The sequence below is a fragment of the Melospiza melodia genome, chromosome 3 (genome assembly GCF_035770615.1).
Source record: "Melospiza melodia melodia isolate bMelMel2 chromosome 3, bMelMel2.pri, whole genome shotgun sequence".
NCBI classification, from domain to species: domain Eukaryota; kingdom Metazoa; phylum Chordata; class Aves; order Passeriformes; family Passerellidae; genus Melospiza; species Melospiza melodia.
In genome coordinates, this window is record NC_086196.1 from 120,965,586 (window position 1) to 120,981,613 (window position 16,028).

Consider the following 16,028-nt stretch of genomic DNA (forward strand, 5'->3'; position numbering starts at 1 on the left):
GTTTCCAACAAATTATTTACTATATAAACAGTTTATAAAATATCAAGCACTCTTCTCATATACTCTTGGCTTTTTTGTTAGATGGGAGGAGAATGTGAGACAGAGCAAAATAAGAAGCTCAGGAGAGCTGTAAGTACTTCAATAATAACATTTTTAATTTAAAACACAGTCCTATATTACAACATTATTCATAACCAGCCAGGCCCTGTCAGAGAACTGACATATGGTATAGAGATAACATTTGTCCAAGGCAAGGGTGCTGGGGCACAGCTTGCAGTTAATACAGCAGGGGAAAATGAACTGCAATGCAGAAAAAAAAGGAGATTTTTCAGATAAATCAAATCAATGTTTCATTTAATTAGGAATTTATACATATTTCAATAACTTGATGTCTTTTGTGGTTTTAGGCAGCCGTTACAATTTTAGTAAATTTGAGACCTTTTAAGCAAGTCTTCACAATTACAAAGAGTTCAGTATCTCTTATTAAAACATGACATTGTAATTAATAAAAGACAATATTTTACAGGATGATACCACCAATATGACAATTTATAAGCCATCAATAGTAAAGAAATTCACTGCTACTATGCATCTTCCATAAATTTCCTGAGAACTATGTGCTGTACATGATGGCAGCCCAAAGTCTACTTATTTCAATAACCTCCAAAAATCTGTAAATTGAAACACTGTCAAAACCACTAGTGCTAAAGTATCCTCCAGTAAAAAATGTTACATGCCTTTTTGTACAGTTGAAAAGTTTCTGAGTAATAGATCAACCTAATACAATTACACAGCATAATAATCAGGAGACATTACAGCTTCAGAAACAGTCCCTTCCTTTTCATCTCAATTACCAACAGTGAAATGATCTGAAAATGCTTTACCTTTTCAGTAGTTTGATTTGCTCCGATTGCAACTTTCAAGCATTCTAAGTATTATTTTACTGCTACCAGGAACTCCCAGGTGAATATCACATTTCCCTTTAAAAATGTTAGTAACCTGCCTTTAAGAGATCATTTCTAATGTATCAGATCAACACTGTACCACACCGACTCCGTTTTTTCTTTAGTGACTGTAGCATTGCAAAGCTGTAACTCCAGACTACCATACATTGCTAAAGCAAGACTCATGAACAGGCTCACCATGGTAAAACACAGAAAATACAAGCTTACCTTTGGTTTAAGCAAAATTAAACATTGGCTATGATATAATCCTTAGCAAGCAGCCAGCACCTAAAGCAGCTTCACCTTTGTTTAAATAACTTGTGCGGTTTCTGGGTAGAATAAATCTTTGGGGTCCTGGCGTTGCCTCTCCCTCGTTATCCTGTAACCACTTGGCACGGCAGCACTGCGAGGAATGATCAACTTGCTTCACTCACAAGTTCCTTTTACAACTGTGATTACATTACAGGGCCTTGCAGAGAAAAAAGGACTGAACTACCTGCCAGCTAGCACTTCGTAATATATTGCTGAAAGGTTAAAAAATTCAGTCAGCACTGCTTTTTCCAGAGCACAAAATATTCTAAGCAACCTTGGTCAATGGTCATGAATTATTTTAATGCTCCTGGTCAAAATTCGATGAGGAGTCAGATAAATTCAGAATCACATTTCTCTGTCCCGGTGATTTTGACTCATTTTGCATGAATTTGGTACAAAACCACCTGAAACACTGCAAACCTGAGAAAACATCAAATTAGCATTAAATATTAAGTTATAGTTTTGCAGCAGAAAAGTCTAAATGATGTTACTGTCTTAGAGGGACTTGAGCACAGCAGAGTTAAAAAGTTTCACTACCTCTGAAATGTCCATGTGCATTCTGAGAACAGAACTTCACTTTTTAATTGCTCCTTTCATCTTTAAACTTCCTTTTGACATAGAAACAGACTTTGCAATATTTGTTTCTATGTCAAAATTTTCTGTTTCTGGCATACCCTATTCTGAAAATGTATTATACTTTCATTTTGCAATTTGTTAAGAATCAACTGGCATTTGAAATTGTAGGGACCAATGTGCCTTCTCAGGGTGATTACAGCCAGAAAGGCAAAAGGAAATTACTCAGCATTTGTCAAGCCAAAATAAGAGCTTTATTTCAAACAGAATTATAATGAAGAAAAAATTAAAATGTGCACAATACAGTTCTGTAGATCTTCAAGTTATGGCAAAGTTCTGGTTATTTCAAGCATCATAAAATAATTAAGGAGAAAAATGCCACAAATTAAAACTGTTCCTTTCAGCTAGTAAACACATAACAGATTTAAGTAACACAAAACACATTTAAGATTGCAAATACTGTAGAGGTGGCAAACTCAAAATCCTCCCTGGTAGTGATGCAGTATATCTCATGTCACTCCTATGCAGAAATGTCCATGTATTTTCATTGCTTAGGCACAGATTTCCTATTTAGTGCAATAGTTGAAATTATCTTCTTGATAATTTTAGAAATTATGCTTAGAAGATGATATTACCTTTTTGAAAAATACATAGCTGTATGGTATGTAATTCTCTCATGATGTGTGTTAAATTTAAAAAAAAAAAAAAAAACAAACAAAAACCCCCAAAATATGATTAAATGGAAAGATTTGTCTCAATACAATACCATGGTGGGAATGAAATGCTGATGTTGGGAGCTGCTAATGTGTTCATGTCAGTCTCCCAAGACCTGTGTTCAGCCTGCACCTGGCAAAGGCTCCAGGACCTGCCTGCCACCTTGAGCAGTTTTACACAAAGCACTGCACTTGTGGCAAGAGCACAGAAGTTCCATCTCACACAGGTTTTTGCTTAGGGAAACTCCACAGAGCTTTAAAGTTGAAATAAAAAACACACAGGAGGAAAGCTCCATAGCTCTGTAGCCTCTCAGAAAGCTCCTTGGGTCAGAGCCTTTCCTCCTTTATGTTTCTTCTCCTAATCCCAGGAAAAATCATTCCAAATATTTCTTATTTGTAGGGCCAAATCCCCTTTCCAGGATTAAAATTGTTTGACTTACTCTTCTGGATGTGTAACACAAAGGCTGACCAAAGACTTGGCTTGTTCTTCCACCACTGAATCCTGAAATATTAAAGTCTCTACAAAGTAAATTTTTCTTGGTAGCCTCCAAAGTACCACACCTCAAATAAACTTTTATTTAAACTTTTTACAAATTTAGAAAAAATTTTGCATGTTGTTTTTGCAACCTTGTTTGCACTGCTGTCCCTTGTACCACCATCAGTGATCGCACAGAAGTTTCAGCTATAGTAAACTATAACTATGCTCTTTTTCAGCCAAAGTACCTGTGCTCATGCTTACTTTGCTTTTGAATTGCTTTTAAAATGTAACTACCTAAAGTTCCAAGCCAGCTAGGTTGTGATGACGCACAGACAATACCTCTCACCTTTGAGGTCAGCCCAGGTAATAACTTCCAGAAAGGAGGTTAAAAACTCAGGACATGCTCTTTCTTTTGATCAACTAGAGTTCAAATCCAGCTAATAGTGGTCCTGGTGCAAAAATTTATCTTTTGAAATAGCTTTTTATTCACAGTAGTAGTTAAGACAGGTAAGTAGTGAGCGAGACAGTCACTTAACTCTTCCATTTCCAAAGAGCTTTTTGTGGCATTACTCTCAGTCTGGTTTGCATTAGTTACAGCCATCTGTGGGTAAAAACATCTACGCCTTGGGCAGCGGATCTGTGCTAGATAAACACTGCATAACTCTAAGATATAATTGTTCCCTTTGTGTTTATATTATTGAAAGTGGACAACTGCACACAAAGACCTGCTTCAGAGACACATCGTTCAGCCAAACTTCCCAAATGAATGCTCCAGCATAACTCTGCTGTGAAATCCTAAGGTTTGTATGTTCATTATCAAATATGCTCTGAGGAAAACACTACTGACAAGATGCAAAAGTTCAGCTGTGTCACAGACAGACACCAGCACAGAAAACCTGTCATCGGTATTGCTTTGATCTCTGGGCTAGGTAGGGAGCAGTGTGAGACAGCAGGATTTTCTGTAACATCTTGCATTTTGCCATCAAAGACAATTACAGGTTATTTTTGCAGTCCCTATGGCTGCTCATTTCTCATTTCCTCAGCTCTCCTCTCTTGGTTACAAACCTTGCTTAGCAAGAAAACACTTGACTGTCTCAAAGGAGAAGCAGATGAGACAACAGTCAACAGACATGAGGTAAAAAGCACACCAATACAGAAAGAGTTGATCTGTGATTTCCCTAGTAAATGACTAAATGACAAATCTAAATGACTAAATTTTTTACTACAAAGCAAGATTTTTTATTGTTTTATAATAGATTTAGCCTATAAATAATCTGTTACAAACATGATAAAAAGCTAAGAGAAATATAAGTACAAGGGAGAATTAGCCATATATATAATAAAATAATATTTGAGAGTATCTGAATTACAACCAATAAATAGAAGCAGAGAGTGAGCATTTACAAAATTTTAAAGCCCTTTCAAATACAAGGCAGAATGAGATGGGGGGAAAAAAAGTAGTGCTAATACAGCCTATCTCTACAGAAAAAAAAAAACTGATTCCCTCCCAAACTTCTAGATATTTCTGAAGTGAAAACACTTCCAAACTGCTGTGCCAACTAAAAGAGAACATTATATGAAAGACATATTTTAATGCAACTGTGCACGAATACCAGTAAGTTTAAGAATCAAAAGCACTTGTCTTGAATGAATACAATATCCAAAATTGTTGTTCCATGTATGCTGATAACAAAAATACAATACAAAGCTAATTTCACTACTTCTGAACTATTTAACAGGCCATTTCTTTCCCTGTGTATTACTCAAAAGCAGATGCTATGACTGAGCATTAAATTTTTCTGCTGTATTGATATAGAGAGCACTAACAAACCTATCACAGCTGAAGAAATAACCATTTAATGATAAACTGGAAAATAAAACTTGCACATCAGCATTGGCACCAAAGAAGATGAGAAAGGACAGCAGAAAATTGCACAGCTCTGTACAAAGGGAAATTTTCAAATCCACATCATAATAACAAACATGAAAATCTGCAATAATCAATCAGCCAGTATGAACCACAGATTTCGAATCCTGAATATACCTTTGGATAGCAGAGAAAAAGTTGGCTCCCCGGAGTACAGAGCACAAAATCAAAATATAATTAACAAACCTTATTTTCATGGTTCTAGGCTTACTATTGGGTAAACAGAAATCTGCCTTTTACAGTAACTTTAGACTCTATTACTCAAGTCAAATAGTACTACATCTTTCCAGGGATTTCCATATATATTAGCTCATGGATGAAGATCATAAAATACAAAACTAAAACAAACTTGCCTTTCATAGCAGGATTACACCATGGTGCTTGAACCTTGCAGAGCTAATGGTTTGAAGGTCAGGCTCTTTGGAACAGATGCACTAATCTCTTATTATCTCTATTACACAAATTATTTCAGATAGTGTTTTTCCTTGGAACCGAGAGATAAACCTCTATTTGCTGCCTAGGATTATTGTGGTCATTAATGAGAGTGGTTCTTCTTGGGTGTGTTTTAAGTGTGAGAGGGTAGCTGCTGTTAAGTACAGGTTGGTATCAAAATAGCAACGGCAAATTAAACAGCAGGGAAAAGTAAGACACATAAATTCTACACAGGTAAGATGCTCTCAAAACAATTATTAAACATAATATATGCACGGAAAAAAAAAAGATTCCTATGTACACAATAAATCAAAATCTCATAAGGTAAAGTCTAAGATCAGAGCACAGTCTTGCTTTATTATTAGGAAATAGTATTTAAGGAAATATGCTGTTTTGTTGTTATACTCTCTATAATATGTCAGACTTTAAAACTCCATGGGTACAACAAAATCTAATGTGACAGAAGATTTGAGATAAAACAACAAATAATAAAAGTGCATAAAGCTTGGCTTTTTTATATAAAGCTGGAATTACTATCTTCCTGACTAAGTAAGGTCGGATAGGATATAATACAATTATCTAATTGGTAGCTAACTTCTAATAAAAGCACAATGAAAGATGACATCAAGAGCATGCAAATATCATAAAACAGAAATTTCGGGAAGCTCCTTGATAAATTAAAAGAAATAACTACTGCCAGAATAAGAACAATGTAAAAGTGAGTTTGAATAAACTTAAATATCATACTTAGATATTTTAATAACTATTTTCCAGTCTTTATATCACCATAATTATATGTTATTAAACACACCATCTTAAGGCTATGAAAAATATCAAAACTAGTATGTCAGATATTAGAAAAATATTTTTGAAAAAGAGTCTGCAATAACAAGATTTACCCTATCTGTTAGTGACACAGCACTGAAGACATGTAATGAACACAATCTCCACTTTCTTTTGAAATGAGTTTTAATCTGCATATCAGTGGTAACAGGAGCCAATGTGACTGAAAAATGACTCAAATCTAAATTTTTTTTACTTAATAATCCTTTCATACAATGTGCCTGATTGCATACTCTCGTCAAAATATTATTTTTATTCGTGATATCTCCTCTTGTCCTCAGCTTCTAATAAATGCATTTAATTTTTAACAAGAACATATTCTAGTGGAAAATTGAAAGCATTTCTCTCAAGATCTTCCAATATATAGTCAAAAAATTCTTAGAATAATTTATGGTTTTTTCCATTGAAATCTTTAAGTAAAATCAATTTTTCAAACCCTTGCCCAGGGGCAGTTTTCTCTGAAGACTGCACTATGTGTAATGCCATGTTGGGAAAGAGAAAGATGCCCAATGAAGACCAAAAGTTTTCCAAAGGCCTTAACTTTTCTATATATTTTTTGTCATCCTCAAAGGAACTTTAGGCTACACAGAATCACTGACTATATCAAACAAACTATAAAGTCATGGGTTATTTAGAGCAAATCTGAAGTGCATGGTGTTGTTAAATATTTCTTTTCCCCTACATCCAGAAGAAGTTTTTTTGTCTTACAAATTCACAAAAACATGCAGAATTTTCACCAAGTCCAAGTTCATCATTCATAGATCTCCATGGAGCTATTCCCCATGGAGCATACACAGGACTGGACCTCACCATCACGAGGATACTTCATACATCATATTTGAAGAAAATTCCTATACTTTGTAATGTAACATTATTTGGTTCAACAGTGAGGGAAATAAAACACTTTAGAAATCAAAGTTAACTTGCCTATAAACTCCTGCTCCAGCACAATGGTGCCTGAAAATTTGAAATATTTGCTACTAGGATATGATTTATATTAAAAAGCCTTATGTTTTAACTCAGTCTGTGAGTTTATATTATGTTCTGTTCTATTCATCCCAACAACACAATGAAAAATAAAGCACCAACCCAGAATCGTGGTGAAATTCTGGTCTGCTTTTCTTCAGAATTACAAAGGATAGAAGAACATCTTTTATACACTTAAGTGATCTCTTATCATACCACCTTCCTATTCAGCAAGGCTGGTAACCACAGTATTTTCAGGTATTTTGTAAGGATCATTTTGACAGTGATAATTCTTATTTTGGTAAAAAATCCTAACAACTATATTGAAAACAACTTGTTACAGAGAGTTTAGCACTGTGCCATCAAGGATAACAAATGTCACCATGCTATGTTCCGAAGTACAAAACATGAGCTAAAAGAACAGTCAAAAGGATATGAGTATAAACATACACATTTGCAAGGCAACCCAGTGATGGATGAATCTGTTTTAATTTAATTAATGAGCTGTTCACATATCCTATGCATTTCTTCATAGTTCAACTGAGTTCTTCATAGTTCAACAGCTTAAAAGACTTTAGGAATCTTCTTACAGTCAGCTCCTGACTCAGCTTGTGGTCAACATAGCTTCTATAATATCACTAAAAAACATCAACTAATCAGGTACCGCTACTTGCTCATTTAGCTAATTTTACACTGCAGGGAGAGATCTGTGGTATATACCCTTAAAGCAAGTAACCTCTAAAGAGCAATTAATTAAAATCCCCCAAACAGAACCATTCTTACTGGCAGAACACAAGAAATGAAGAAATGAAGTTGGCCCACATTATACCCCAGCAGCACAGAGCTGAGTCCTACTTTAGCATGTTTGGGCATCAAACATTATATTGCTTTCAGCCACAGATCCCAGTTTCAAGAAAGCTAACACTGTTCTGGTTTATATTGTAAACATTATTAAACATGTTTAGTATGTAAGTGATATATATAGATGCGTATTAAAGTATGTAAATTTAATGTCCCACAGAGTCTTTCCTTAAAGCAATACCCCAGTGTAAAGGGTTACACACATACATGCGCATTATGTTACTGTCAAGCAGTTACAAATATCTTTTAATCTCACAGTTCAAGCTGTAAGCTTTTTAGGAAGTCTTGGCTCTTCTGCAGACTGTGGGATTTTCAGTGGATCACTTGCAGTCCTGAATTTTGCTCCTCAATAAAAAGGGACAATGGCACTTACCGTTCCTTTGTAAAATGATTTAAGGTCTATGGCTGCCAACAATGCAAAGAACAAAGAATCATCACTACTACTAAAGAGGTCTGACATGAACTATAAAATTCAGAACATAAATTAAGAGCACATAAAATAAATTGCACTACAAAGTCCAACAGTACATATTTAAATAGCAGCCATAGCAGTTCTTGCTCCAGTCAGGATTGCAAAATGACTGCTATACTCTTACTACAACTCTAAGAGAATAGAAAACTTTGAACAACAGAAAAAAAATCTGCAGAAGATCATCCATTTATTCTACAGAACAGTCTTATTGGGCTGCTAAATTCTTAAGCCTTGAAATCAATGGGATTTTTAAGCATCAAACTCTCAAGACAATTTCTTAAAAATAAGCATATTCAACCAACAAAGAGACCATTTTTATGCATAAAGAGAAACTACCTGTGCAGCTAACATGTTGACTGGCATGCCTGTGGGAAGCTCTTTAAGTGGAAAAAGAATGTTACAAATGCAAAGCATCAATGTTCACTTCTCAGTTTTGCAACTTCATTTCATACATAGTTCTTTAAACAAAAACTGGTGATCCTACTTCTCTATGGCATATGGCTTCTGACATAAGTACTGAAAAGACTGTAGTCACAGGCACCACATGAACACAGATAAACTATAAAACATGAGAAGAAAGTCAGGAGATGTCACATCTGTCACCCTAAATTGATATCACAGAATCACAGAATGGTTGGGGTTGGAAGGTACCTCTGGAGATCATCCAGACCAAAATCCCTGCCACAGCAGGGTCACCTAGAGCAGGTTACACAGAAACACCTCCAGGTGTTTGAATGCTTCCAGAGAGGGAGACTCCACAACTTCTCTGGGCAGCCTGTGCCAGTGCTCTGCCACCCTCAGAGTGAACAAGTTCTTCCTCATGCTGAGGTGGGCCTCCTTATGTTTTAGTTTATGGCTGTTACTCCTTGCTTGACACCCATCTTTGAGATATTCATATGCATTGATGAGATTCCCTCTCAGTCTCCTCTGTCATCATTCAGCCTCTCTTACGGGATCAACAACTGATCCAGCTGGACATTTGATTTGCCTTCCTGTTTCTCTTCCTCGCTTTTAACTCAACTAAATTTCATGCTGTCCAAATATTGTTTGCTCTTTTAGCAACAGACTATTTGCAACTATAAACAAAAAGTAACATTCAAACAATAGTAAGAAAGCATAGTATTGACAAAAGCATTGGCACACAACCCCAGGTAAGACTAAGAGAACATATTTACTGCTCAGTGTGCCAGCACCAGGCACAGGGCAGCACTAGGAGAGTCACAGCACATTGCAGCTTGCTGTGCTCCCCAATTGCTCTTTCAAGACTAAGAGCATTATTATATTCCCAGCATGCAAAAAACGGCAGTTCCATATCCTAGAAAAAAGTAATTTATTAATGGTACACAAAAAATTATTAAAGTACTTATACTTTCATCATAAATATTGTATCACAGGTACTGTTATTACATATTCTGCTTGACTGATGACAATGTATGAAAGGCTTGGATCGTGACAGTTGTGCTGAAAGCACAACTGATTCAAGTTACAATAAATTTACAATTCACTGTGTCACTTCCATCTACACATTTCCATCAATTCAGTTTTTGTTTTGAATGGGAAGATTCATAGCAATTACATAGTATTAGTTTTAATGATGACATTTGCTCATCAAAAGAGGTAGGATATGTAAGGAGATCACCAGACATTTGATTACATTTAAAACAATTAACCAATGGGCTTCTTAAAGATTTTTCATGGCACTACTTCTGAGGCTGACAACCTCAATTTCTTTAACATAAATATATTGATGGTTCCTTTTGTGCAAACAATTAATACAAAAATACAAAACAGACACACACACAACTGTGCCTCTTGATTAGCATTCACACAGAGTCTAGCATTCACACAGAATCTAGCATTCACACAGAATCTTAGAAAGCTGACTTTACATCTTACGGGTGCTGAGCAATCAGCGGAGCAAATGAGAGAAACCACTTATGAGGTAGAGTGTTACAGCATCTCAGGAAAATCTATAAAAATAGAATCAGAAATATTAAGACAGTTGTACCTATGGAAAATAAGTGTGCCAAAGGCACTCCTGCTTTTGTAATTTGAACTTAGCTATCACCCATCAGGTTCAAGCCTGGTGCTCTGACACAGTTTACTTATTGCATGTAGAGCTGCAAGAACAAGGATGTGGCTACTTTGTGTAGCCCAGAGGTGGTTATTTTTTAGGTAAGACCTCCTCTATCCAGGCAACTCTGCCCTGTGCCTCTCCTCCATGCAAGACAGGCAGCAGGAAACCTTACAGGATTCAGCTACAGGACAGGAAGGATTGGGGCAGCTGAAAGCCCTTGTTTCTGAGGAGGACCAAGGAAAGGGCTGGGAGCAGAAATAGAGGGGGCTGGGCACAGGCCAAGTAAGACTCAGCTCACTGAATTTCAACTGTTTATAGATGTTGCACTGGAGCTAGTCATGTCAGACTCCTTTTAAAACATATACAGAAAACCAGACATTTTAGGGGCACTTAGTTTTTTACTATTTCAGACATTTACTTGAGGATGGTTAAGCCATGCACGGAAGAGAACATTTCTTTCTGCTGCCTAGAAAGCAAGCCTGAAGTGATGAACTGACAGCTATGTTGTGGATACCGATACTTGTTTGGACTACTCCCACCCTTTCTGATTGCAGTTCTTGGCCCACTTCTTTGAAAAACGGTGCCTTTCTAGGGTTCATGTTCTATATCCCACAGTCCCTCTCCAGCTCCTGAAGTACAGCTGTACCATGTAGGTCTATTCAGAAAAACAAAATCTGAGAGAGATGGACTCATGGGATATTTTGAAGAGCTAAGCAGTGGGAACTAGTGGCTGGAAGATACGTGCTCAAGTCTTTCTAGATGCAACCTTGGGTTTTTTACTTTTTAAATTAAAAATTTATTTTTAAAATTAAACAATACATAATGTCAAATATTCAGTCACCAGCATTTGCATGGAAAGATTTGTCTCTGGACCACAAAGACTAGGACTGGAGAGGAGCTTTCTGCCCTTTACAGAGTGTCCCCTGGCCCTAATCACAAAACTTTAAATGGCATTGTGGTAGCATGCTACAATCTAAAGCTGATTATTAGGAAAAGTCACTCTCCTGGGATTTTGACCATGGACAAACTTTGGACCAGAAACTACTGTGAGGCAGACTGGGAGAGTGTGTACCTTGGCTAAAAGGGGATCCCATAAAATTTCTTGACATTGTTCCCACGTTGGCTATAAACATAGCTCCATGAAGCAGAGTATGGGGTAAATGCCTATATGCAGCCATGGAGCATAAAAATACTTCTTGTGCAAGAATAAATCCAACTGCATTTGCAACTATGTAAATGCTGTCAAAGAAAACTATAAACTGCTACTCAAACTCATCACATTTTTTCCACCTCCTTCTCAGTCACTTTTTCTCCTGGATTCCCCAGTCAATGACAAAGGTTCAACTCCTAAGAGCTAATTCCTGATCTGTGACTATAATCCCTGCATAAATATATTAAGTTGCCTGTTCCAACACATGCTAGAGATGTTCCAACACATGATAGCTCTCTTGCTGTGACATGTACCCAGAGCTGTGAGTTTTTCAACATCTGAGGAAAAGTAAGCACAACAGAAATGCAACTCAGCTCTTCCAAACCCAGCTTTTGGGGTGGTTGTGCCTCACAAGGACCATTACTGAGATTCTGGGGACAGTGTTTGGTTACTAGATTGGATCCTGTGTGTGACCTTTCTGAAGTGACCCCTTCACAGTGCAGTGGAGTATCTCTACCAAGGCAGAAGAACCTGGTTCCTAACATGGTATGCCTCTAAGTTAAAACCAAATGATTCTCTCAAAATTTTTTCCTGGTGAGTTATTTCTTTTCCAGCAAGAAATACTACTTCAATGGACAGCTTTAATTATGCAAAAAGCAAATCAACCCTACGAGTATAAAACCTGCAGGTTTTGTTCTATGCCCCTTGAACATCTTTCCCAGTTAATGTTTGGAGTCCAGACTGAAGAAAGCAGATGAGCCTTGTCAAAGAAATCTCCTCACCCTGCCCTGACCATGAACTCTAGAAAAGAGCTGTTCAGACAGATCATTAATAGAATAACTTTAAAAGACAGAGTAATGGGTCAAACTTATCTACTTTACACATAAATCCTAGGTCACATCTATCCCTAATTAATTCAGTGTTTAAGTCTGGCTATGCTCTGAGAGAGAACACTTTACACCATCTTATCTAATCAAATGGTAGAACTATAAATAAAGCCACCAAGAGCCATGTGAAAGCAAAAATAATGAAAACAGCAACCCTGATATTGCTGCCTGGGAGAGCTTTTGGATATTTTAACATGCTCTGTAAACAGGAAATCCATTTGCACTCACCTGTGTTATGATAACTTGTCAATCTGACAAGTTCTGTTCTGAAACCAGAGAAGTCATCACAAATAAATATACTCTCAAGACACTGATTTTTTTCCCAAAGACACAAAATTCACTATTAACACACCACCATCCCCACCCCCCAGACTTTTAGTAGTGTTTCACAGTGATATTTTCCAAGCACCACATAAAATCAAAGGTACCCAGTTAACCCAAGCCTCAAAGGCAGGAACTGTTCTGGGCACCCACCCTATCTTATCTAACCATCAATCTCCTGTGTTTCACAGATCACAGAATTAAAGCAGAAAGACAACTGCCTCCTCTGGGCTTAGCACTGGCCTGGCTCAACCTGAAACAGAGCCAAGCTTCCATCACACAGAGAATTTCTTTAGGATGGCCAGACATCTAGAACTTCTGAGAATTAAAGCATCTCATTTCTAAGATTCCTGGTAAAGTGTATCTTTTGAAGTGATTAGACACCAGAAACTGAATTTTTGCAATATGAAAAATGGCTGTGTGGTAGAAGAAGTAAACTACATGTGAGTGTCTGTCTGTGAGCACCGAGTATGTCTATAAATATTAAGAAATTTCAAAGCAATTCTCAAGGTAACTTTGAGGATAAAATCACAACAGTTCATTGAACAAATACTGTAGTTGAATCTTTCAGCCTTTTGAATGTCTTAATTCTATGGCACTGCAGTTAAATATTTGTGGACTTCAGTCTGAAAATCTAAACAAATTGTCCAATTTCAGTAAATTCAAGCAAGCTGAGACAGACCTGAGGATACACAGAGGCCACACATACTGAGGTCTAAGTAACTGTACAGAGGTTTGTACAAAAGTAAAGAAAAATTCAATTTCAGCATTGCACAGTATTTTTATGCTGTACTCAGAGTAAGCTATACCAAATAACAGACATACTTAGCACCTAACACCACCAGAGAAATCAATAGAGATATAAAACATCACTTTGCACTATTGGACCCCTTCTGGAAGTTATATGGAAATCGCTTTTAAAAACTGCTTATCAAAATAAAGAAAAGCTGGCAGAACATTCAAAAGCCTAATGAAAATGGTAAAAATATGCCACAGTTGATAGAAAAAAATATTTGTACTTTGACAATATGCCAGTTGTAGAGATCCCATCATCTCTGACTTCCTGGGATTGTTTTTATTCTTTGTCTTTTCTTGGTAATTTGAAGCAAAATTAACATGCAATAACCTGGCTAAAATGGAGTGGTCAAAAATCACTCAAAATTTAATTTTAGTACTTTAAATACTGGTACATGTACAAAGGAAAAGACAGCGTAAAAATAAAAGGATCTATTCAAATATGATCCTGTAAAATTCTCACTAGACTCTGATTTGCTGAGGAAGCAATCACTTCTGGTATGTTTTGGTGAAAGCCGTTCCCAAGCACAGGGAGCAGACATTTCCAGGGGACAAAAGCCACTGCTCATCAGCCACGTTTATGCATGAAGTGCAGCAGATGCCACTGAAGAGCCAGGCTTTGTACTGAAGAAGAACAAATGAATTGGGGCCCTCCATTCCCCTTTTCCCTTCTCTTTGTGTGTCAGACTGGTTGTTACGAAGCAAATTTGGACTAGCAAGTAATATGAGGTGCTTGTTTTCATCTCTTCTATCTTTGTTCTATATTAAGACATGCCAAAGTGGTTATTACTTATGTTAATTTAATTTATATGCCATCTAAAGTACGAAGAGTACTCTGGGTAATAAAAGTTATACAATCAGAGATCTAATTCCTTTGTCACACAGTTTACATTAAACTGCTGCTCCTTCTCTTGTTGGAAACCAAGTCAGCCAGGGACTGGCCAATAGCCCTGTGGGCAGAAACACTGCCAGACTGATGCCTGCGGGTGCAAGGCCAGTGCCTGTCTTTGCTTTTCTCTGTCCACTCGTGTCCTGCAATGCTGCTGTTACCTGGATCTCAGCCAGCTGAACCCAACCTCCCTTCTTGATATCTGAAAAGGACTGGAAAAATGCTTTTAGGAGTGTGCCTCAGGTGTGCTCAGACTCTTTCCTATCCATATGCAAAGCTCCTGCTGGAGAGTTTATGAACCAAGAGGGCTCTGTAAAGCTGGGTGAAAGTTTTCAGCTGAAATTTTTTAAAGAAAAAAAAAGATTCAGCAACACTGAAATGTTTCATGAACTGATACCTCCTCTGACACTGGCAGCATTTTATTTAAAACTGTCATTCATATTTATTCATATTTCAGGAAATACTCAAGCTAAATTTTGTCCTTTCAAGATCAAATAACAAACTTTTAGATTAGAAATAATTTTTCAACTACCTTAATAACTTGCAAAAAATTTATAATTTTTAAAAATTTATATGAAGATTTTTCCATAACTACTGAGTCCTGCATATTTCATTACTTATGATATAGAGAATTTGGAGTATCTAAGGGCCATTAGCTGTATTGCAGACTTATATAGCTACCTTATTTATGTATACAGCTTTTTTAATAAATGCACTAACACAATCAGCTGCAGTAAAAGCAGCAAGCTTTATTATTATTATCATCAGTATCATCATTATTATTTTCCTTGAAAACCTCTCATAAACAACAGTTTCTTGTTCTAGGTTAGGTTTATTCCTTTTTATTTGGATTCTGTCACTAATAGTTCTATTCCTAGCCAAAAAAAATTACTGAAAAAACTCTCAAAGCTTATCTCCCCATTCACATGTAAAAGTCCTAATAAGATAAAAATAATGTCTCTAAATCTAATGCTTCTTTGGATTCACTAAATGAACATTTTTTTAAACTCAGCCTACCAATATCTTATCATCAAAAGTATGATTTTTTAAAATGTTCTATAAATGAAACAAAAAGAACTCCCACAAAAAACCACAACTGCCCCCCAAAAACCGTGCAAACAACAACAACAAAAAAACCAAAAAACCAACCCCAAACCAAAAAGCCTTCAAGATTTTTTACAAAGTCAGTTTTATTTTCTAAAATTTACCAAACTACATAATTTCTTGGCCCTACTGTATTTAGAGATATGATGCCTGTATCTGAAATATTGTGTTGAACAAGCTATCTAAATTAAAAAAAAAATAATCAAGTTTGATGTTAGATAAGAAAAGGACTGCTTCTGAAAGGTAAAAAAAAAAAAAATAAAAGGTCTATCAAAATTAAATTC

At 36.3% G+C, this 16,028-nt stretch overlaps 1 protein-coding gene across 30 annotated transcripts in view; it reads right to left on the bottom strand.

Moving 5' to 3' along the window:
• Positions 1-16,028, bottom strand: part of RIMS1 (regulating synaptic membrane exocytosis 1) — a 303,629-nt gene that overhangs the window by 16,687 nt on the left and 270,914 nt on the right. The window lies entirely within an intron of this gene.